A 25,474-nucleotide genomic window follows, 5' to 3' on the forward strand; every position below is an offset into this window, starting at 1 on the left:
AGTCTGTCTTATCCCCAGACCCATAAACGTGACTGCTGGGCCACTTACATTTCTCCTAGGCAGGTGAAAGTAAGGGGAAAAGAAAACTACATATAGACCTAAAACACATAATAAATGAAGTTGGCACATCTGGGCACCCACTGGAACAAGAAAACAAAACTGTGCTCATGGATTATACCATGTAAAGTAAATTCTAGATTAATTAAAAACTCATGTACAAAAAAAGTAAAAAGTGAAAACCCTTTGAGAAAATCTAAGATAATATTTGCATAATCAAGAATGTGGATGGAAAGGAAGAACTTTATAACTGAAGCTGAAAACCCAAAGCTACCTATACAAGATATTGTCCTGTCGAAATTCAATAGAAAAGGTAAATAATGGGTTTTAAAAACTGACAGAAAAGATAAAAGACAAATATCTATAATACTCAAACTTCTCTTAAACAAAATAAAACACACACACACAACCCAATAGAAAAATGGACGAAAGATGTGTGTGTGTGTATGCAGCACAAGAGCAAACCTATATCCAGTAGTCATAAAACTTCAAGGTGATGAAGCAGTAAGATGTCATTTTATCTCCCATTAAACCAGCAAAAAAAAAAAAAAAAAAAAAGAAAAGAAAAATTTCAAACAAACACCTGAAAAACACCTGAAGCTGTTAGGGGTGTAAGGAGCATGTCACATCATTCGCAGAAGCAGAGGTATTACAATATATTAGAAAGCCAAAATCGGTGTCGTGAGTCTCTATACTATAAAAATAAAACTCCTTGAGGTCAAAAAGTTGAATGTATATGGTCATCTATTGTATTATTGCTTCTGGAATAATTTATAGTATGTCACTAGCATTAAATTCTATTCAGAATTCAAAATAAATAATTAGACATAAATTATTGTTTATGAGTGTGAGAGCAATTATTGAGTATGTAAAGCAAAATGGTGAAACATATGTATAATATGATTTAATTTTATAATATGTGCATGAATTGACACATATATGTATTATAAACCACATGAACATAAAAACATATTAGCGAATACCTACTAGATTTTCACATGTGTTGCTTGGGGTGGTTTGTGCATATACTTGTAAGAATGAAAGACACGTGTTCTCGAGAGAGATAGAAGCTAAGCAATTAAAATGTAAAGGAAAGATTGCAATAGAATAAAAGCATGTATAAGAAGTTCACATTTGCGTATTTATATAAAATTAGAAATTCCAGAAAATACCTAGTCACAGCTTGTCAATAGGAAAAGTACTCTCTGTTCATACAAATCCCTTGTAGAATCTGAGATTTTAAGCTACCTGGCACTTTTTCCCTGTCTGTATTTAAGACATGCAAATCCTGGATTTTATCTCTTGTCTTTCACTAAAATTTCCCAATTTTACTAACGGCCTTTCAAAATTCCCTGAGCCACCATTACTTTCTCTCTTTCCTCTAATCTCCTTACATTCTGTCAGGTCTCTGTTATGTCATTTGCCATAAATATATTCAACAAATATTTATTCTGAACCTATTGCATGCAAAATTCTAGTTATATATTGTGGGCATTATACAGATAAACATGGAATTCTTGGATGAATAGTGCCATGAAGATTTCCAATCTCTTGGTTAATTTGATTTGTAAGAGCCAAACCATTCATGATAATGAATTAACATGTTACTTTAAAATTTCATAATATTTTGTGACTCAGAAAAATTAGTAGCTATACAGCTACACATCGATGTGTATACATAAATGTGTGTGTATGTGAACATGAAATGATTTGTACAGTATTCTCCAAATTATTAATGCATATCTTAAAGATTAAAGAGATTTGTATGTGAGGTATTTGAATATCTGTGGTAGAAATATATAAGACCAGTTGTGTAAAACTTCATTAAACTCAAAATACAAAGAACCAAAAAAAAAAAAAAAAAAAAAAAATCTTTGATTAGCTAGTTTGTATTTCCCAATATTTTGTTTGATAATATTAAAAATTTTATTTGACTAGGGAATAACAGTTGCTTTGAATTATGCACTATTCTGAAGCAAGACACTGGTTTAATGAGGTGTTAGCTCGTGAAGGATTGTTACAAGTTTATAGACTGTAGAAGATTACCACTAGGTAATGTTCAGTGAAAAATGTAATTTAACAGACACAAACACAAAGAATAATTTTGCTAATGACTTTCAGAGATGACTGTCTAATCGTGAACACATCTAGATTTGCCACAAATTTCAGTTACTACCAACTAGCCATGGAAAAGGGGGTGAGATGGAAAATACAGAAGATGGCCATCTACAGGCAAAAGTAATTTCACAAGGCAATGATTTGTAAATAATTTTTTTTTCAAACTTGGGGGCAATTTCTCCTTTGGTTTTTATATTTTTCTTTTAAAAAGGTATTAAAATGTAACTAACATACAATAGTATATTAGTTCCAGGTATACACCATAGTTACCCAACATTTATGTACCTAAAGAAGTGACCACCATGATAAGTCTAGCACCCATCTGGCACCCTACAACTTTAATACAATATTATTGACTAACTCCTTATGCTATACAGTACATTCCTAGAACATTTATTTTATAACTGGAAATTTGAACCTCTTATTCCCCTTTACCTCCCCCACCTTTTATAATTTTTCAATTACAGTTGACATTCAGCACTGTTTTATATTAGTTTCAAGTAGGTCCTTTAGTTTTTCTTGGCTCGAGACTATATCTGAGTTGCATTCTCTCTATATACAGCAAACAATAAATTCTTTGAATTGTGTCCTCTGAAGAAATAGATTCTTTAATCTTTTGTCTTTTATGCCTTGGATCTCCTGCCTTGTCCACCTTTGAGGAGAAATGTCACTGCAATGTCCAATTGAGTGCTTAACAACCACCTGCAGATGCCTTGGTGTCCAGTTGGTTGGTGGAAATGGTATAAAACAATCTGAGGTGAACAAGAACAGAGCTAACTAACTGCTAGCATTGTGGGGCAAATACACCCAGCTCGTTAGTCCTCCATTAAAAAGCTTGTCAAACACGGACAAGTCGGGAGTAGCACAGAGATCTGAACTCTTAGTGGAGGGACCCAACTTGACCCCAGTGCCAGCATGGCCCAGGGAAGAGGGTGTAACCACAGTGCCAAGGTAGCCTAGGGAAGAGGCCGGTGTGAATTAGAGTGTTGAGTGATATTTTCAGCAATAACAATGACTTCTGCTTTGCTGCAGATGCGGTACTTTCCCTTTTCCTGTATCATTAACTGAGGAAATATGTGCACAAGAAGATCGCATCTTGATAGACTGAAGTGAATGAGGGACAGGAGTCCTGAGTGGTTCCTAAGTGCCAAACACTATTCTAGGCAGTTTGTGTAAATCATCTCATTTACTGTACACAACCCCTACAAAGTACATACCACTACCACAACTGTTTTAGAGATGAGTGCATTGAGTCAGAGAGAGGTTCTCGTCTCTACTCATTCACACAGCTAGTAAGATGTAGTCAGAGTTAAAGCCTTTAAGTCTGGGAGGGCTAATTCTAGAGAGTGCATTCTAGACTGCTCTGTGCTGTGTGTGTGTGTGTGTGCGTGTGCGTTTGCGTGTGCGTGTGTGTGTGTGTGTGTGTGTACATGCGCATTGAGAGGGCTGTGGTAAGAATTGCTAATGTCTATAATGTTTTCTATATGTCACACAGTGTCCTGAGAGCAATGCATGTGCTAACTCATTTTTATCCTGGCAGCACCCTCTGAGTTGGTGCTCAGCTCCACACAGAGGAGGGAATTAAAGCAGTGAGATTAAATAACATGCCCCCAGGTTACACATTTGCCATCTTGTTGACGAGGTTATTCATACCTCCAAAACTACAAACCCAAAGCCTGTGACAAAAGCAAGGAGGAAAAGCATTTACAGAGCACAGGTTTCAGACTGAGAAAGTGCTGTTTGAATCCTAACTTGGCATTTACTAGCTGTGTGAGTTTATATAACTTAAACTCGATGAAAAGTAGTATCTTTATCAATACAATGGACTTCTTCCTTCCTTTCAACATTTTGAGTATTAACATCATGCAATGAATGTGAAACACCTCCCACAGAGTCGGGAAATAGAGACATCACAAATGATTATTGTTCCTTCTAATGGAAGAAAAGCATGGATTCTTATTTAGGTATAAGGTCTGCTGTTTGTTCTTATCTCTCGCTATATTCTATTTGTGGAAATTCAGTACTTGAAAACTGGATGGAATGACAATGGCACCTTGTGTCATATGTTGTTTGAGCCCATCCTAGTTGACGTGACATTACATTGTGGTCTTGTAATAAACACAATAACTAAACCTATGAGAAGAGATAACTAAAATTATGGGAAGAGTTGGACATCCTCAATTTCATCGTGAAATTTCACCCAATTAAATCTTTAATGCTATTTCCATTTTAAATACGGAATGCAAATTGCTTTACTTCCTAATCTCAGGTAGAGTAATCTTAGTTTTATTTCATTTTTCTTGAAAAAAAAATCTCAAAATTTAAACAGGTATTTAACACTATCAATTCCATAAAGAAAAGAAAATATTCCTTTTGAAAAATATTCCAAAACTACTAATGCTAATAATCTTCCATATCGATTTATTTATTTTACAAAAATAGGAAGTAACTAGGTTGCCCAGCATCAATAACAAACAGTTTAATTTTAAATATTATTCCAAAAACATGTCTAAATGAACATTTTGGAGATGGTATTTAAATAATTAGAATATGAAATAAATTATGTCCATTAGATATTCTATGTATGTCTTCATTTTCTAATACTTTTTTTGAGCATCATTTTGTGAGTTGTCTATATTTTGGAACAGGAAATTTTATCAATAAAGACATGCCATTAATCCCATATGACAATCATTAAGATATATTTGCCCTTTAAGGCTGACTGCCCTTAATTTAGTTCACCAATAGATGTCAATAACCTACATATGTTCAATGAATATTATTACAACACTACTTTTATTATTGAATTAGAGAAGTCTTTGGGGTAAAACATACTTCAATGTATTTTATTTTACATGCATTAACCAAGTAGAAACAGATATGAGTTTTTACCATTAAATAATACATGAATAGAGTACATAGGTTGATGGTGGTTATATACAATTTGACAATTTACATATGAGAAATTAAAATGACTGATACATGCATTAATAATTGTGTGGCATGAAAGGTTCTTTCATCCATTATCCATTGTTTTAAAACATAGCTTAAAATATATTTAATTTTTAAAATTTAGGACATATTTTCAAAGATTGATATATTTAATGGATTATGTTTTTGTTTGTTTGTTTGTTTTTTAACGCAGTGGGCATTTCCTAAATTACTGGGGTTAGCTTTTGTCAAGCAATAACAGGCAAATATTGCCTTCATGAATTAGATAAATTTATTATCATTTGAGGAACAGACAAGAGCTTTACTAATGAGAAAGCTATCAAAGAGAAATACAAGGAAAACAAGAGAGAAATAAGATATTTTGTTTGAAATAACTTTTAGCTAAAATCAATAGATCAGAGATGAAAGAATGTGTCTCTTTAACAATAAAGTAAAGATCACAAAAGACAACTGTGTTTAAAATCAAGAGGTTATACTATCCTACATCCTACTCAAATTGTGGAGAAAAAGAAAAATAGAAAAAACATATTTTTCCTGTGAATCAACCTGCCAGGGAACTAATGCAATGAGATGCTGGTTTCAGGAAGAGACTACACTAATTCTGTAGGTTCTATTATAGTTAGGAACTCAGGCATTTTTCTGACACTACCCCTTTTTCCACACTCCCCCTAGACTGTGCTTTCCTTGAGGTTCTCGAATACGTCTTATACACCATTTATATAGACAATTCATGGCAAACACTTGAATTTAACGAGCTTTCAACAATTTATTTCCATTTTTGTCTTATTTTTTGTGAATGAACAGATACGAGAGTAGTACAGATTGCTAAGGTACATGCTCTGAACATATTGAAATAATAATTTTTCTTTTCTAATTTGAAGATGTAGAATCACAGCTCTTCAGAAAGACACCCCAAATTAGATTTCTAATCCAAAATATAGATAAAAATGAACACTTAGTTAGGATCCAAGAAACAGTTCTCATCCACTATGAATGTTGGAAGAGTAGTGGCAGCGTTCCATATATCTATCATGTGACTATTTGATAAAAATATGGGTGATTCAATCTTTATTTGACAGTTGTTATTTTTTATTACTGTTGACTTTGCAGTTCTTATAAAAATAATAACAACAATAGCAATAATAATAATTCACCCCGATTGATATGCTTTCATAACCCTATGAAACTTATTAGACCCATTACTTTTGAAGACTCAGAGGGTCACCCTCAGTGGTTAATTGCACTGTTACCATGTTTTTCATTCAGCAGATGGGGACATAATCAATTTTTCCTTACTACCTCACAGATATAGACTGTGGCAAATTAGCTAGTATTTTGGCTTCTTGTTGTAACACGAGTTCAATAACATTTATCTGATATGACTGTTTAGACTTAGAAGATTGAATGGATACTAAATTTAGCACCGTGACTGTCATATATTCATTCACTCAACTATTTTACCACCAAGTATGTGCCAGGCCTTGTTCTAGAGGCTACGTACAGTAGTGCAGTGGATAAAAGAGATGAAATTTATTGATATAACTTTTATTCTAGCCAATTTAGGACCCAAGATTCCTTATCACTTACCTAGTTATTTCCTCAAAACATTAATTGAATTTTGAATGTTAAACTAATTTTCTATTTCTTGGGTAAATCCTATATGGGTGTAGTGTATAATCCTCTTTATATATTGCTAGATTCTGTTTGCTAATATTTGTTGAGGATTTTTCCATCTACATAAGACTTTTTTATTTTCATTTCTGTATTCATAAGTCTATCAATTTCTATTTGTGTGATGCTTTTGTCTGATTCTGTTATCCGGCAACTATGGCCTCTTAGAATGAGCTGAGAAGTAGTCCCTCCTCTTGTACTTTTTAGAAGAGTTTGCAAATATACTATTAAGTTTTATTTATACTTGTTATAAGTCTACTCAAGATTTCTATTTCTTCTTGAGTAATAGTCAGAAATTTGTGTCTTTCTAGGAATTTGTTTGTTCCATTTAATATCAAATATATTGACCTGTGGTTATTCATGTCAACCCTGTATAATCTTCTTTTGTTCCTATAATGTCATTAGTTATGTCAACTCTTTTTGTCCTGACATTTTTAATTTTAATTGTTTCTCTCTTTTTTATGTCAGATTTGGCTTCACGTAATTTGGGTCTTGTTATGATATGCATATATGTTTATAATTACTATATCTTCCTCATGTATTAATCCTTTTATCAATATAAAATGAAATTTCATTTTTAGTAACATATTTTTGAAGCCTATTTTGTTTGATATTAGTATAGTCACTCCAGCTTTCTTATGGTTATTATTTGCATGATATAGTGGACAGAATAATGGTTACCCAAATATATCAGGACATGGTCCCTAAAACCTGTAAATGTTACCTTAGTAGAAAGGGGTCTTTGCAGAATAATTAAATTAAAGGACCTGTCATAAGGAGATTGTCCTGGATAAGGCAGGTGAGACCCTAAATCCATATACAACTGTTCCTATAAGACTGAGGCAGAGGAAAGCTTGATACACACAGAACAGGAAGAAACAATGAGATTACAGAGGCAAAATTAAGAATTATATGGCCAAAAGTAAAGAGAAAAAAAAATGTCAGTGGCCACAAGAAGCTGGAAGAGGTGAAGAATAAATTCCACTATACTGTTTCCATTGTGAGTGTAACCTTTCTAACACCTTGATTTTAGCTCAGTGACACTGATTTCAGTCATCTGACTTGCAGAAATATGAGAAAATAAATTTTTGGTGTGTGAAGCTAATCATTTTGTCGTAATTTGTTACAGCAGCCATAGGAAGCTAACACTTGATATAGCATTTTTCATCCTTTGGTTCAATTTATTTGTATTTTTAAACCAATGGTTTATCTCTTTGTAGACAGCATATAATCGGATCTTGGCTTTCTATCAGACTGAAAAATGTTATCATTAAAATACAAATGATTAATATTCGTGAGATACAGTGAAAGTAGTGCTTGCAAGGAATTTTATAACATCAAATAAATATATTAGAGAAAAAAACCTAAAATCAATAATTTAAGCTTCCGATTTAGAAAACTAGGACATGAAAAGCAAATCAAATACAAAGTAAACAGAAGGAGATAAATAATACAGATAAGAGCAGAAATCAATGAAATTGAAAACAGGGAATCAATAGAGAAATCAACAAAACCAAAGGCTAATTTTCTGAAAAGTTCAATAAAATCAATAAGCCTGTAGCCAAGATAACTAAGAAAAACAGAGAGAAGGCACAAATCACTAATCTCAGAAATACAATGACTGATTACTACAGATCCTATGTAAATAAAAAGGATAATAAAGAATATTATGAATAATTTTATGCACATAAATTTGATAAATGATGTGAAATGAAAATGTCCTTTGAAAGACACTATCTGCCAAAATTTACACAAGAAGAAATAGACAATCTGAATCACCTATAATTGTTTTAACAATTGAATCAATAATCAATAACCTTCCAAAACAGAAAGCACCAGACCCAGATGTGTTCACTGGTGAATTCTACCAAACACTTAAGGAAGAAATTATACAAATTCTCTGCCGTCTCTCCCTAGTGCCTAATCAAAGGAAGTACTTCCTAACTCTATGAGGGCAGCATCTCCTTAATATCCAAATGACTCAAAGGCACCATAACAAAACAAAACTAAAGACAAATAACTCTCAAGAACACAGAAGTGAAATCCTCAATAAAATACTAGCAATTCAAATAGAACAATATATAAAAAGAGGAATTTCCACAACCAAGAGGAATTTATCACAGAAATGCAAGGTTGGTTCAACCTTTGAAAATCAATTAGTGTAAATCTATCACATCAACAGGCTAAAGATGAAAAATCACATGATCATAACAATTGACACAGAAAAGGCATTTGACAAAATCCAACACTTATTTATGATAAAAATTCTCAGCTAACTCACAATAGAGAAATTTAAGTTGGTAAAGAACTCTACAAAAAACCTAAGCAAACATCATATTTAATGGTGAGAACTAGGAATTTTCCTTCTAAGATCAGGAAGAAGACAAAAATGTTCCCTCCCATTACTGTTTTTCAATATCACACTGGAATTCCTAGCTATTGCACTAAAAACAGAAAGTAAAATAAAAAGTGTACAGATTAAGAAGAAAGAAATAAAACTACCCTTATTCATAGATGACATGATTGCCTATGTAGAAAATCCAAAAGAAATTATTTTAATCACCCCCTTGCCCTCGAATTAATAGTTAATTATAGCAAAACTACAGGATATAAGGTTAATATACAAAAATCAATCACCATTACTGTTTTGATTGTTGTTGCTCTGTAGTACAAGCAGAAGTCAGTGAGTGCCATAACTCAGCATTATTCTTTTTTCCCAGGACTGCTTTGGCTATTTGGGGTTTTTTGTGGTTCCATACAAATCTGATGATTTTTTTGTTTTATTTTTTTTAAAAAAATGCCATTGGGATTTTGAGGGTATTACATTAAATCTGTATGTTGCTTTGGGTAATATGGCCATTTTAACTATGATGATTCTTCCAATCCATGAACATGAAATGTCTTCCATTTTTTTGTGTCTTCTTCAATTTCTTTTAAAAATATCTTACAGTTTTCAGTGTTTCACATCCTTGGTTAAGTTTATTCCTAGGTATTTTATTTTATTCTTTTGTTGCAATTGTAAAAGGAGTTGTTTTTTTGTTTAGTTTTTCTTTTTAAATATCTTTTTCTGTGATTTCATTGTTAGTATACTGGAATGCAATGTATGGTATTGGCAGAAAAAGAGACACACAGACCAATGGAATAGAATTGAAAACCCAGAAATAAACCCACATAAATATGGACAGATAATTTAAAAAAAAAAAAAGCCAAAAACATACAATGAAGAAAAGACAGCCTCTTCAATAATGGTGCTGGGAAAATTGGAAAGCCACATGCAAAAAGTGAAACTAGACTACTATCTGTCACCATGTACCAAAATTAACTCATAATGGATCAAAGACTTAAACTTAAGACCTGACACATAGATGAAAACATTGGTACTAAACTTATGGACCTTGGGTTCAAAGAGGAATTTATGAATTTGACTCCAAAGGCAAGGGAAGTAAAAGCTAAAATACATGAATGGGACTATATCAAACTAAAAAGCTTCAGCACAGCACAAAAAAACTTGACAAAACAAAGAGGCAACAAACCAAATGGGAGAAGATTTTTCCAAACAATGCCTCTGATAAAGAGCTAATATCCAAAATTTAAAAAGAAGTCATACAACTCAACAACAAAAAAATAAACAATCGAATTAAAAAATGGGCAGAAGACCTCAATAGACATTTCTCCAAAGACGACATACAGATGACCAATAGACATATGAAAAGATGCTCAACATCATTAATCATCAGAGAAAAGGGAATAAAACCTAATGAGATATCACCTCACACCAGTTAGAATGGCTATCATTAACAACACAAATAATAACAAGTGTTGGAGAGGTTGTGGAGAAAAAGGAACCCTCATATGCTGTGGTGGGAATGCAGATTGGTGCAGCTGCTATGGAAAGCAGTGTGGAGGTTCCTCAAAAAGTTAAGAATAGAATTGCCATATGACACAGCAATCCTGCTCTTGGCTATCTACCCCAAAAATCTGAAAACATTTATCCATAAATATATATATGTGCTCTGATGATCACTGCAGCTTTATTTATGGTGGCCAAGACATGGAAACAACCAAAGTGTCCTTCGATAGATGATTGGATAAAGAAGTTGTGGTATGTATACACAATGGAATACTATTCTGCCATAAGAAAAGATAAAATAGTGCGATTATCGACAACATGGATGTAACTTGAGATTATTATGCTAAGCGAAATAAGTCAGACTGAAAAAGTTGAGAACCATATGATCTCACTGATATGCGGTATATAAAACTGAAAACAACAAAAGAACAAGACAAACAAATGAAGAAACAAAAACTCATAGACACAGAGAATAGTTTAGTGGTTACCAGAGGGTAAGTGGGGAGGGGGTGGTAGATGAGGGTAAAAGGGATCAAATATATGGTGATGGAAGGAGAACTGACTCTGGGAGATGAACACACAATGTGATATATATGCAGATGATGTATTATAATATTGTACACCTGAAACCTGTGTAACTTTACTAGCCATTGTCACCCCAATAAACTTTAATTAAAAATTAAATCACCAATTATAAACAAGTGAAATTTAAATTAAAAACACAATACCGTTTACATTGGTACTGTCAAAAATTAAATACTTAGGTATAAACCTAACAAAACCTATATTAGGAAAACTACAAAATCTGATGAAACATATCAAAGAAGAATGAAATGAATAGATGATATTTCATGTTTATGGATAGGGAGACTCAATATTGTCAAAATGTCAATTCTTCCCAACTTGGTCTATAGAGTCAATGTAATCCCAATCAAAATCCAGTAGGTTATTTGGATATATCTACAAATTGATTCTAATATTTATCTGAAGAGTAAAAGGACCCAGAATAGTCAATTCAATATTGAAATCAGAGGACTGACACTAACTGACTTCAAGACCTAATATAAAGTTATTGAATCAAGACAGTGTGTGTTGGTGAAATAGAAGAATAGATCAATGTAAGCAAAGGCAATACAACGAAACAAAGATGATCTTTTTCAACAAATGATGCTAGAACAAAGAAACATCTACCTGTAAAAAAAAAAAATAGATGAATGTAGACACAAATCTTACATGGTTCAGAAAAAAAATTAACTTGAAATGGATCAAAGACCCCCTAAATGTAAAATTATAAAACTCCTAGAAGATGACATCAGATAAAACCTATATTACTCTGTGTGTGTGTGTGTGTGTGTGTGTGTGTGTGTGTGTGTGTGTGTTACATGTTACATGCCATTAAATCAACTCTGATTCCTGGTAACCCTAATAATGAGGGATACCCACAATGTCCTATACTCAACAGCTCCATTCAGCTTCTACAGATTCATTTCTATGGTGTCAATTCATCCCATATATGGTTTTCCTCATTATCTGCTTTCTTCTATTTTCCCCAGCAATATTGTCTTTTTCAAAGAATCCTGACTTCTCAAAAAGTGCCCAAAGTAGAACAGCTTCAGCTTTGTTATTTTTATCTCTAACAATGTTTCAAGTTCAATTTGCTCTAACACCCACTTGTTTGTCTTTCTGGTGGTCCAGGATATCTGTAAAGCTCTCCTCCAACACCATATTGCACATGAACCATTTTTTTTTCCTATCAGCCTTCTTCATGGTCCAACTTTTGCATCCATACACAGTAATTGGGAATATGAAGGTGTGGATGATCTTAGCCTTGATCTCTAATGACAAGCCTTTGCTCTTGGTAATGTTTCCTAATTCTTCTATTGCTGCCTTCTAAATTTCAGCTTTCTCTTGATTTCTTGGCTGCAATCTCTATTTGAATTGATGATTGAACCAAGCTAAGCAAAATCTTTACCATTTTCAGTGTCTTCATTGTCTATGTTAAAGTTGTGATTTCTTCTGTAGTCATAATTTTTGTCTTCTTGATGTTGACAGAGAATTTTTAAACACACCAACAAATCCATGAAAGGAACAACGGATAAGCTGGACTTCATTAAAATTAAAAATTCTACTCTGTGAAAGAGAATTAGAAGAAAAGCCATACTGTGGGGCAATTTTTGCAAAAGACACATTTGATAAAGGACTGATATCAAAAATACTGTAGAATCATGTCGCAACCAAGATATTTACATTACATCACAATGCTCCAATCTAACTCAGATTTCCCTACTTTTCCTTGTATTCACTTCTGTGATGTGTGTAAGTGAATGTGTTTATGTGTTGCGTGCATTGCATTCTATGCTATTTAACCATGTGTGCGTTCATCACCACACAGTCAAGATAAAGAATAGTTCCATCACCATGAGGACTCCTCATGTTTCCCTTTTACAAATACACCTAACTTTTCTATTTTGTTGCTTTTATTTTTCTAATTTCTAATTTGTGTCAATAGACTTTATAATTGATTGCTGAAACATTTTTATGATGGCTGCTTTAAAATCCTTCCTAGATAATTCCAACATCTGATTAATCTTGGTGTTGGCATTAGTTAATCATTTTTCTCTCAAATGATGTGATTTTCCTGGCTTTTAGTGTGACAGATGATTTTTAATTCTATTCTGGATATTTTGGTTACTGTGTGAGGAGACTCAGTTTGATTTATATCTTTTATTTTAAAATGAAGTCACCCTGTTATGTTTAGCTCTCAGATCGTGGCCTGCTTTTGTAGGTTGTGGTTTTAATGACAATTTAATTTTCAGAGCCTTTGTAGAGCTATTCCGGTCTGCTCAGTTTATTGGTGTTGCTCAGTCTCCCTCACTGGTTCCTGCTGGTGCTGCCTGACATGGCAGAGATTCGCCAGGCGAGGCACGAGGTACTCCTGAGTGGGAAAAGGAGTGACCAGCCCATGAATGCTTCCCAGGGGGGGCTGCTAAGTGCCTTTGCTTTTCCGTCTCCCAGTATCTCCTGGTGGTAAAAGAGAGTCTCGGGTCCAGTGGGGAAGGAGAACTCCTCCCTTGGCCTTGTATTGCCAGCAGAGCTCCCAATCAATGCTTCTGGGTGATACTAATGAGATCTCTTAATTTTGTTAGCTGATCTATCATTCAATCATGAAAACAAATGAACCTATTTGGGCCACAGTATGTGTCTAGATTGGAGTTTAGACAATGTCTTCTATTGGATGGGTTTGTGTCATACCCTGCTAGTGTGATGTACTTCCAGTGCCAATGTCCCTGATATCTTTCTTTTTCTCTTTCATTCCTACATAGCTCTCCTTGCTTGTTTCTTGCATTGTTCCCAGGATTTAAAGTTATATTCAATGGGTGGAGCAGGAAAAAAAAGTCTTTATGTCATCTTTTCCAGAGCAGAAATCTCTACGTATATAATTTTAATGTTTAATTAAAGTCACATTAAAAAATAAATGAAACAGGTAAAATCAATTTTGTTAATATATTTTGTTTAACCCAATATATCCAGAATATTATTTCAACTATAAAAATTGATATATTTTATATTCCTCTTTACCCATAGTATTCGATATCCAGTGTATATTTTATACTTATAGCTCACCTCAGTTTCTACTAACTTATTTTTATGTACTCAATAAACTCATATTGAGAGTGACCACCATATCAGACAGTGCAATTCTAGACCCTTCAATTTATTATATGCACAGTAATTATGATGATCTTTTCTAAAAAATAAAAAATATGATAGTATCTCTTCTTGAGCAAAACCCTTCAAAGACTTTCCAATCCTCAGAGGAAAATAACCCAGAAATTCTGAATCATAGCTTCCAAGTCAGAGAACAATGTAACTTTACCCCACTCTTCACTGATAATTCTTAGTAACCATTCAGATATTAGCTTAATTGTCACATCCTCAGGGAAACCTTACTAAATACCCAAACTAAGTCAGGTTTCCCTGTTAATACCTCCTAACATGCCTTGTGTCTTTATCATAAATTTATGTAACATCTTTAATCGTGTAACTGTTTGTTGATTATATTCCCTTTTATATTGTATGTTCTGGGAAAGCTGAATCATCTGTCTCTTATTTACTACTGTATCTTCAGTGCCAAGCATAATACCTATTTTTCAAATGAATAAGTGAATTTCACTAATTCAAATATGAAAGTTATAAGCTAAAATCTCCTTAGTCTACAAATGATAATCACAGAATTTGAAAATAGTTAGTTTTGGGATTCATAACAGATATTTTTAAAAATTATTCTTCATTAAATTAGTTAATTCCTTGTTTTATGGAGCAATGAAGTTTATATGAAATGTTTATATACCCTTTGTTCATAATCCCAAATGTTATGGCCCTAAATATTATTTGTAATAGAAATATAAGATGGAGTCCTAGAGTTGCCCTCTGAGCATAGTGTCTTACACAGAAGAGTGCTTACTAATATTAAGTAATAATCAGAAATCAAGAAGATTTCCTTCATGACTTTGTTCTTGTGTTCTCTTTCATCACTGAATTGGAATATGATGATTAAAACCATGTTTTAAAAAATCTTGGAGAGAAAACAACCAATACGATCCCTTTTTAGTGAATCTGAACTTCATTTCAATTATGAATTCTAAGTTGTTTCTCATAAGTCCTGTCCTATGTACTTATTTATAGCAGCTTCTTGAGTTATACAATACAGGGCAGACATATTTATTTCTCACTGGATTTGTTTAGGACTTCTAATAAATTAAATTCCATAGATAATTTGGAAAGAAAAAAAAAAACATGCAGCCTCTTGCATCTTTGACAGACCATCAAATGAAGAATTTTCATTTGACACTAATGAAAAGAATTGAGAGTGCTTGGTCAATGCATCTGTGTGTGCGCCTATGGTCAACGTCTTAAGTAAATTCTCAATCCAGAGCTGGTTTTCTCTTTGCACTCAACACATTTGAAATCAAAATCTTACACACCAGCTTGCTATGTATTTGAAATACCCTGGGATTTTAATTCTTATAATTCTCCTTTTTCCAAATTAGAGTTGGGATGTCACAACAACTCAAATGTCATAAAATATTTTAAATCCAAATATTGATGTGCTTTGTTTAGTGTCGAATCATTTATGGAGCCATATATCGGTGTAGTTAATATGTAGAGATGTAAAAAAAAAATAGATACAAATGTAGGGTTAGATGTAGGCAGATATTTTGAAAGATGGAGCTGTAAATGAATTATATATCTGAATGCTGAATACAATCTACTATTTTCCCTTTACTTGGATTACTTTTCAGTACATTATTTCCAAAATTGGAAACAGAATTCAGCATATATAATTTTTAGTCTACAATTTACCCCCAAAGTTTCAATGTATGTTAATTTTTAAAAATTTTTTTAAAATTTCTGTTATGAGAACCAACAAAAAGATTTTGTTTGAAATACCAATTTTGAACAGAGAAGGGAGTTAGATTGGTTCTCACCTTAGTCAATCCAATATTTCTGAACACTTTACTGGTTGTCAGTGTGCCATAGTTGATATTTCCTTTTTTTTTCACATGGTAATTATAAAGGCAGATTACAATATTGTTACCAATTTGGCTTGTTACCAATTTCATATAAGCAAATAGGTAGCTTTCTCTGCTATTTGAAAACATTTTGTTCAAGAACCCTTGATGCTGGAACCCTTGATGCTGGCAATATTTCCTTATACAGGCAGTTTTTAAGGACCATTCTAAATGATCCTCCTTAATGTAATTTTGTGGATTACCCAAGTGCATTGGAGTAATACTCCAATTGGAATAATACTCCAATTACTAAGGAGTATATTAGGTATACTCCTAAGATAATTCCAACCATCACTGGAGATGAGATTTCCTATATGAGAAATATAGTCTCTTCAGGCCACATGAGATTACGTTGAATCACATTTCAACTGAGCGTTATTTGGGTTCTTAGTATAAATCACTGCGTGAGTGAGAACAGTGTTTAAAAAAAAATCATTACTAATTTTTAAACAATTTGAGATGGAAACTATTGAATATGCATTGGTTTGGGAGTTAAAACTATCTTATTGTCTTATCATGTCCTTTAAACAAATGTCCCCTGAAATCATCGTTGTGAGGAATTATATGTCTTTCTTTTCCTGCTGGCCAGATCAGACAAATTTTTGTATCACTGAAGTCTGTTTCAAGGGCATGGTGCCAAAGTGATACTTTATCACCAACAAAATAAACAAGACAGAAGATGGGATACCAAATATTGGCAGAAAAGTGGAGCGTTTGCAGAGGACAAGTGAGTTCTTTCCCAGCACCATTGATGCTGCCTCTGCCAAAACAAACCATGATATCAAAAGCCTCAGAAGATTTAAAAAACATATTTTAGGTAATAGATTTTGTTACAAAATCTGGCATAGTTATATTATATACACACAATACATACAAACACAAGCAGACATATAATTAACCTATCACTGTAGTTATAAGAATTTTCCCAAATATGTTGAGATATTTCTCTTTCCTTCAATCCTCATCTGTTTTGGACCTCAACTACTTCAGAAAAAAAAAAAAAAAAAAAAAAAAAAAAAAAAAAAAAAAAAAAAAAAAAAAAAAAACAGAAAAAACACAGTACTAAACCTTTCTCACACAGATTCAACATCAGCTATAGCAGGTGTCTCCCTGTCACCAACAAGACAACAAAATAAATTATGCACTATGCTTTTTAAAAATTCCTCGGGATATGATTTGATCAATTTAAGACCCAATGATAGTGGCACTTTCATCTACTACCTCTGCTTTGTATGTCAATGAAATATATGTATAGTGCAGAGGAAGAATTGCTTGAAGAACTCCAACAGATAAAAGACATCGACAGGGCAAAGAAAATTGTCAGTAAGTGAATATACTAAAATCCATTGAATTGTCATTAAATGAGTGAATTGTATGGTATGTGAATTATACCTCAATAAAGCCAGGATAAAATTTAAAAAAAAAAAAAAAACACCCAGAGGTGCAGGAAGAAATGACCAAAACCAGACAGAATGAAAGATTCGACCTTCATAGAAATACAGGAATTCTCCTGGATAATCATATGTCAACCATTTTAAAAAGAGTGTTTTACTCAATGAGAATAATTAAGTTAACATAAGTAGAGGTGAGGATAAAAGGCTCTGTAGAGAAGAGAAAGCAGGCAGAGACATGAGTGAACTAGAATTTAATATACTGCATTGTAGGAAATTTTGTTTTGTCACAACAGGCAAAATTACACATGAAGGATGGACCCCAGGACAGGGGATTTGGGGGAAAATAAGAGCAGCAGGTACTGGGTGAGTGAGGGCATGAAAAACCAAAACCAGAGAGAAACTAGCTGGAGTGTAAATCCTCAGTTAGGGTTGCCAAGAAATTTAATCAGAGAAAAAGCTTAGGAGAGAAGCACAGAGATACTTAGAGAATGAAAACCAAGGAGTCCCGTGGTTCTCAGTGGATCATACTGGGAGAAGATCTAGGAAGGTAATGAGGTGTGGGCAGTGTAATTGAGAAGGGAACAGGAGGGAACTAAGATACATGAATAACCAGCGTAGGGTTAAGAGACCATTTGACAATTATTTTGTAGTAACTGGCTGGTGATAATTGGAGCTGGGAAGAAAATGGGGTGCCGCGGGTATGTCTAGGCCCAAAGCAAAGGAAACAGGAAAAGGGATAAAAGTATCAAAGTAGAACTGGCATATTACAGCTTTAGATTTAAATATACTATTATTAGAGTTTTCATTTTTATCAACTTTCTAAGAATTTTAACAACTCTTCTTTTCCCCCGAGATAGAAGCTGGAAGTTAGATTTTAAATGTGTAATCTATTCTGCGTCTTTGTGCTTTGACAGACACACACATACACACCACACACACACACGTGTGGGTATATGGTGTGTGTTTGTGTTCACCACTGTTGAGCTCACATTCAAATCAATGTGACATTCGTTCAATATGTGGTTCAGTTCTAGCTCTGGGAATAGAATGATCTCTTCAAGAAACACACAATCTAGAAATGGAGTTGATGGGTACTTTTTAAACAGCCTATCAAGTTGGCAATTGCTATCCTGGTAATGCAAACAGAGTAATGAGGGAACATATAGAAGAGAAGCAATTAGTTGGCATGGGCGGGAAATACCATGCTGTTCCACTTAATTAAATAATTTGTTTAAAAGAAGGGTTGCTCTCTGTGTCATTCGTGCATTATCATTGTAAGTAAGTTTAATATCTACAACAGTAGGTTTTGTCATTGCTAGTTCCACAGTGATTCCCCGTCTCTTATTTCTGTTAACCCGGCCCTCACTCTTGGAAGGGCTTCCTTCATTAACTCTCCTCAGTTCCTCCTTTGGTGATTTCCAGTGGTTTCCTGCATAGGGTGGGGGTCTCACTACCTCCCTTCTCATTTTTGCAGTTAACGTGCTTCTCTTTGCATTTTTGCTTTAAAAATAAATTATGAGTAATGTGAATAGCAAGATACAGTTTTATTTTTTCATTTTTTACTAAAATACCTACAATTTATAGATAGATCACAGGACCACCCCCATTTATGTACCTCATTAGATGGGGGAATGATGTAATTGCAGAATTTTATCAAGTTTTATTTTACTTTATCTTACTTTATTTTGTGTTTGGTAGAATTTGCGTTGGAGTAAGAGGTACTAGATAAAAAGTAAAATTGCCTTCCGGGTGTCCTGCTCTGATACATGGAACCCTTAATTTTGCCAATCTTGGGCAATGATTAGTGCTGTAGATGGCTGTTCCATTATTTTGATTATTTAGATTCCATTCAGATAAATAATATGGCTTCTGAACTGTTCTTTCAACACCTCATGACAGAACTTTATGGAATAGGTAACATCCAACTTGAAAGTGGCAGTTTTAATGAATTGCTGGTTATAATTACATTTCCTTCAGAAGTGAGTGTCTGTCCACAGAGCCATGAATATTACCTCAGGTGGTGTGTTTGAAGAGAGCAATTGCACAAATAGGCAGTGGGTTTCATATGAGCAGCACAGTTTTAACCTGGGCGATGTGGATCTACTGTAAAGAAGAAAATGCTCGGCATTGTTTTATCATATAAATATACAATGCCCCTTTTAAGGTGATAATATTACTGGGGACATGTTTTCATCATGAAGTTATAGCCATTACAAAAATTGCTCAGCGAATTCTTGAATGGCCCAGCATTCAATCTATTTGTGTACTCTATGTTCCACAAAAATATACTAAGTGATGGAATATAAAGTCCCATCTCAAATATTATCAAGGCTGCCTTAACAACAGGTGCTAAGAAGCAGTTTGACATGTGACTGGAAAAGAGATTTCCTACTTGTTCCTTGTGTATGATTGTTTTCTATTACACATAGTAAATATAACTAACATTTTTTCGCAGAAATGATGTTTAAATTTATTAGGCCATATTACCAATCTTCTTTTACAGACTTTCTTCAAGCATCCTTTGCTAATTGAAAGTGGAATGGGCCAAATTTGCTCTGAGGAGGAGCAGGATGTGAGAGGCTGCACAGGTTGTGTGTCTGCCAGGCTTCCCACCACTGGGGCCGCCCTGTGTGTGACTTTGCAGCTAAAGCAGGAGCCTCAAGTCTGGATCTTGGCTCTGTCACTCTCTTCTTCTGAGCTTGGGCAGGCCACTCCAGACCTCTGAAATCAGGCTTCCCTATTTGTGAAATGAACTCACGATAACTGCCCAATCTACATCCAGGCTTCTTATGAGAACTGAATGAGAACATTTCACGAAAGCACTCTCACACCCAGGGAACACTCTACCAAATTCTGACTCCAGGATTCACCTGGGTGACTTTGAACTTGTTGCCTCACTTCCCTGAACCTAATTTCCTGATCTGGAAAAAGGTGACAGTAAAATCATGGACCATAGAGGGCGACTGTGAAGATTACAAGAGATAATGTGTGTGAAACATTTAGCAAAGTACCTAATCTATTGTCGTAACCCAACAAATGATTCTGTTATTAATCTTTTGATATAAGCACTTCAAGTTACTGAGAAAGTAGTTTAACTAAATTGCAACCATTTGTGTTTCTTTGAAATGCGTATTGTATACACTGGGGTGGTTTTTATGGTTCTTACTAGGTCTTTGCAGATAATCGCACATATTTCAGCAAAGGTGATTTTCATTCTTCAGGGTCTTACTTGAATAGTGCTCTTTTTCATAACAGAGGGAGATCTGGCTTGGTCGACACCTTGCACTTAACCTCACTTAGATTATGTCATGTTATGAAATAGTCATTAAAACAACAACAAGCACCTACTCTTTTCGTTGTTGGCTTCGTTACAATCTCTCTGATTCACTGCTCTTGGCATAACTCAGGCAGTCTCCTATCAATGCCAAGGCTAAAACCATGGTGAAGACGTGAAACACATCTCTGCTAAAAGTTTTAAGCAGATTTTCTCCATTTCGAAATGATGATTTATGGTCGCGAGTTCTCAGTTTAATATGCATTAAGAATTCAAATGCTGTTGCGATAATTTTTTAGTAAAAGCTGCTTTTTAGGACTACCTTTGCACATTTTCTTCACAAGCAATAATTCTTCATCTATGGAGTAATTTATTTCTTCTGGTTTTAATATGTTACAGATGAATGGCTGTATGTCTTTCCTGTTAGAGCATTACAAGACAGGCCACTTTTGCATTAGGCTGGTACTACAACAGATACCTGTGGTGCTCTTCATGGTTCATGTGGTACTAATTTAAATGGGAAGTTGCACATATTTCATTGAAACACTTGGTAAAGCCAGCTTTCACAGAAGGGTGCAAATGATGGACTGTTCTCTGTGTGCAGCTGAACTGCTTTAAATGTGTCAGAGAGGGTTATGGATCATTTCATTCACCCATCAACTCTGGTCCGCTGTGTGTACAAATCACAGCATAGTGTCATCCAACAGAACATTCCTGACAATACTAGAACATTTATAGTACTGCCATTTTTAATAGGAGTCCTGCAACCCCGTTTAAATAGTATTACTTCTTTAACCCTTCCCTTCCGGACCCTTTTCTCGAGCTGCCTTGGCTGAGGTTGCAGGGTTGACCGAGGTTTATGATCATTATTCAGCCTGAGGAGAGAGTGTTTGGCTAGATCTCACTTCACTGAACATCTGAGTCGTATCCACTCAGATTAGGTGTTGTGGGTACCTCTCTGTTTTACCAAATGCAATGTCTTCTTGGGCACGGTCACCCATAACATTTCAAACAGGCAGGTTTGGTGTCTAATAAGTAAATTGAAGAAGTTGGCTATAAATGTTCTTTGGTTAGTAACTCCCTTGTTTTGCCTTTGACGACAATTGTTAACTAAGAGAGCTAAGTAATTCAGTTACTATAATTTTTTTGTTCTGCCTCTGAGATTCCGCCATTGTTATTATTTTTTAAATTGTATTTCATGAGGATAAAACACCCTGGGAGTCCTGTAAATAACTGTATTGAGGTCTGTTCTCCCCAGCTTCAGTTATAGGCTTCTGGACAAAAGCCTATACTCAAAATAAAATTACAGCGATTCCACATAGCACTGTCTACACCAGAATAATGAAAGAAATAGTTTCATGACTTGTGCTTATGTTTTGATGCTTATTTCTACAGGCTGCCTAGTGATACTCGTAGTTTGCTGTATATGTAAATTGGTCTAGGGATGTGGTTTACAAGTTTAAAGTTCATTGCTGATTGTAAGAATCTAAGGCAAGTTGAAAAACAAGTTGATATCATGAATATACACTGCAAAGACAGCATAAAGCAAATTGGCAGACTTCCTGGGAGTCTACATAAACCTTAATCTAGACCTTGAAACATACTATTCTGTTGGGATAAATTGAGTCCTAAATATAAAAAACACAAACGTCGAGAGATGATATGCTATATAATCCTCCAAACTAGAGATTACAACCTCAGGAAAAAAGTAAGCAATAAGCAACTTTCATCGTTCTTAGAAATTATCTTTGTGTCATTCACTGTGTTTATTTATTGGAATAAACAGGAAGAAAATACCTTAAGAGGGATTTTATTTGTATAACGACTTTCTCAAATTTGACATTTACTGAATAGCAAAATCTGCAAACCAAGGATTGTTTTTCCTGTTTTCTTTTGAGGTGAATTTTTAGTCATAGCATGTCAGATAATAGTAATATGATAAAAATCAAAAGAGTAATGCTGCCTCGCATCCTCAGGAGAGATTCTGGCTGTGTAAGACCTGAAACGTACAGGTTCTTTAAATGAGATGCGAATAAGTTGAATCTGTCACGAAGGAGGGAAGAGGGCCCTGAAAATCCAGCCTCAAGCAAACCATTAGAAATCTCCACCAGTCAATGAGATGTTACGTTTAAAACACTCTATATGGAATAGGAAATAGAAATCGTTTCCTGTGCAATTAAAATGAACCAAAGAATTAATGTTAATCTTTTAACAATTTGTTTTCAGACAAATGATACAATAATTTGGTATCGCTTAGAATCAGGAAAGAACGGCTCTCCAAACCTATCTAAAGCATGCTTTCTCCCAAATAAATAAAAACTCGACTGTTGAGTGACACAAAAGTATCAGGAACATCAGTATTTAGTATTTTATTGTTGTGTTGCTGAATCAGCAAGTTCCTGAAGTGAAGAGGATTCCACACGGGATTCAGGGGACCAAAGGATGGATTTACTGTTCAGAAAAAGAAGGAGGCCCACAAGATAGGAGCTAGTGCAGGAGAATGCTTCTAGCAAAACCAGGAGCCAGCTTCAAGGTAGGGGGAAGCCTCCCCCAACCTCTCTGTCCTCCAATCCTGCAGTCCGATCAGTGCCTCCCCCTGGCAGAACCCTACCTGAAGCCCAGCGAGCAGTCCATGAAGGTTTGCCTTCTAGTGAAAAGCAAGGCAGACAAATATAGAATATGGATCTAGCTGGAGAGAGAGGAGGCTCTGAAAATAAAAAGCAAAATAGCCATATAAGAAAGCAATAGAATTTAAATATTTCTTACAAATAAACCAAATCACCAAAATCAAAACACTCTTACATTCATCTATTTAAAAAAAAAAAAAAAAAAAGTCTGTCTGTTTTCATCCTTAAAACCAAGTTGCAAAGCCCCTTTGGACAGTTGACACATTGGAGTCCTTGTGTATTCTCAACTGGGGAACCTGATCTGGACCGTGGAACACAAAACATAATTTTAGATCATTTTCTCATGTCTCCCAAGACACATAACTAATACCATCTGAGGGAATGGGAGACAAATTAATTCATTACATATGATGGGTGCTATAGACATTAGGCCTTGATTTTTCTGGAAGAGCCAAGGGAAAAATGCTAGAGATCTGATGAGGCTCTGGTCTTCTTGGCGGAGCCCCTGTATGTGCAAGGCTCCCTTTCTGAGAGAGGTTCCATTCTGTCAGTACTAGAAACTCTCATTGGTGGAAATACGCCACGGCTGTGCTACATCTAGAGAAAATAAAAGATTTCCATAGGAAGACCTCACTCCCTGGTGCCTGATAGTGAAGAGGATTTTGTAGGAGGCTTATTGTATTTGGTGGGTGAGTAAATGACTGAATGAATGAATACATTCACACCTGTGCTGATAAGTTAGTTAATAAGGCAACTCTCAACTGAAAAGTGTAAACAAGCTGAAAGAAAATTACGTACATCTAGCTTAAGACACGTTTTATTTGGGGGATTTAAAAAATCAATTTGAAGAGATATATAAATACTTTTTTAAAAGGATCAACACCGTCTTAACTTCAATACTACTGTTTCCCTTACGTGTTTGTCATGCGTTGTTTTTTTTCCTTGCATTCCATTTATTTCCTTCCTGTGTCTTGAGTCAGTTCACTTCCTTAAATGGCCAATTTTCTAACTTTGAGTGTCATTTGAATTCAAGTATTGGCCACTTTCCCAATCCTTCTAAACATAAGTGCTCAAATTTAATAAAATGCATGGCTTCCCATCTGTGTTTTAATATCAGACTTCTAGGGAAATCAACATGTGAAGTATGTTAAAGGCTGTCAGAAAACATGGTCATGTTAGGGTGAAAAATGGAAAGGACGATTCGATGGAGAACCAACGCAGTCAGGCCTGTGTGTTCCTTCTCTGTCTCTCCTTTTTCTCTGGCGGTGTGGAGGTTCTGAAAGGGAGCTAGCACTCCGCAGTAAGTCGGGAAGGGCAGAAATTCAAGTCCCAAATGTGTACTCTCTTTGTGAGCATCTCTGAATGCTACTCTGTTGTAAGCATTTAATTTCATTCTGTAATAATTCAGTTGCCAAAGTCTTTGTCCTTGTTTCCTAACATATGCCCCAAAGGCTTGTTTCATGCAAGCAGATGCCATTAAATATGTTTATTAAGCTTAAAGATAGAAAAAATACTACCTAAACCTGCATATATTTTAACACAGTTTCAAAATTTAATGAAATATCTCCTTCAGAAAGTGTGGCGTTGATTTCTACGTGACATCAAATCATGGGCTTCCATAATTTCAAGAACTAATTAAGCAGATAGAAAGTAAATGCCTGTGGCTTGATCCTGTGACAAATCTGCATGAGCCCCAGACACTGGGGCATCTCGCTTTTTAATTTGCATTGGATTGACAAAATAAACTCAGTTCTGGAAGAAATACATATTGTGCAATTATAGTTTAAATATAGGCACTAAAATCGTTATTTCAATAAACAGGAATCGCAGACAATTCATGGGACTATAAGCAAAGAAAGATCTGTGCACTATATAAACTGTAAATGTTATTCTTAGAAAGAATGTGCAATAAGCAGGTTAGAATTGGCGAAATTCCTAAGCAGTGAGAAAAATCTCTC

This window comes from Rhinolophus ferrumequinum, chromosome 13 (assembly GCF_004115265.2).
Source record: "Rhinolophus ferrumequinum isolate MPI-CBG mRhiFer1 chromosome 13, mRhiFer1_v1.p, whole genome shotgun sequence".
Taxonomy (NCBI): Eukaryota; Metazoa; Chordata; class Mammalia; order Chiroptera; family Rhinolophidae; genus Rhinolophus; species Rhinolophus ferrumequinum.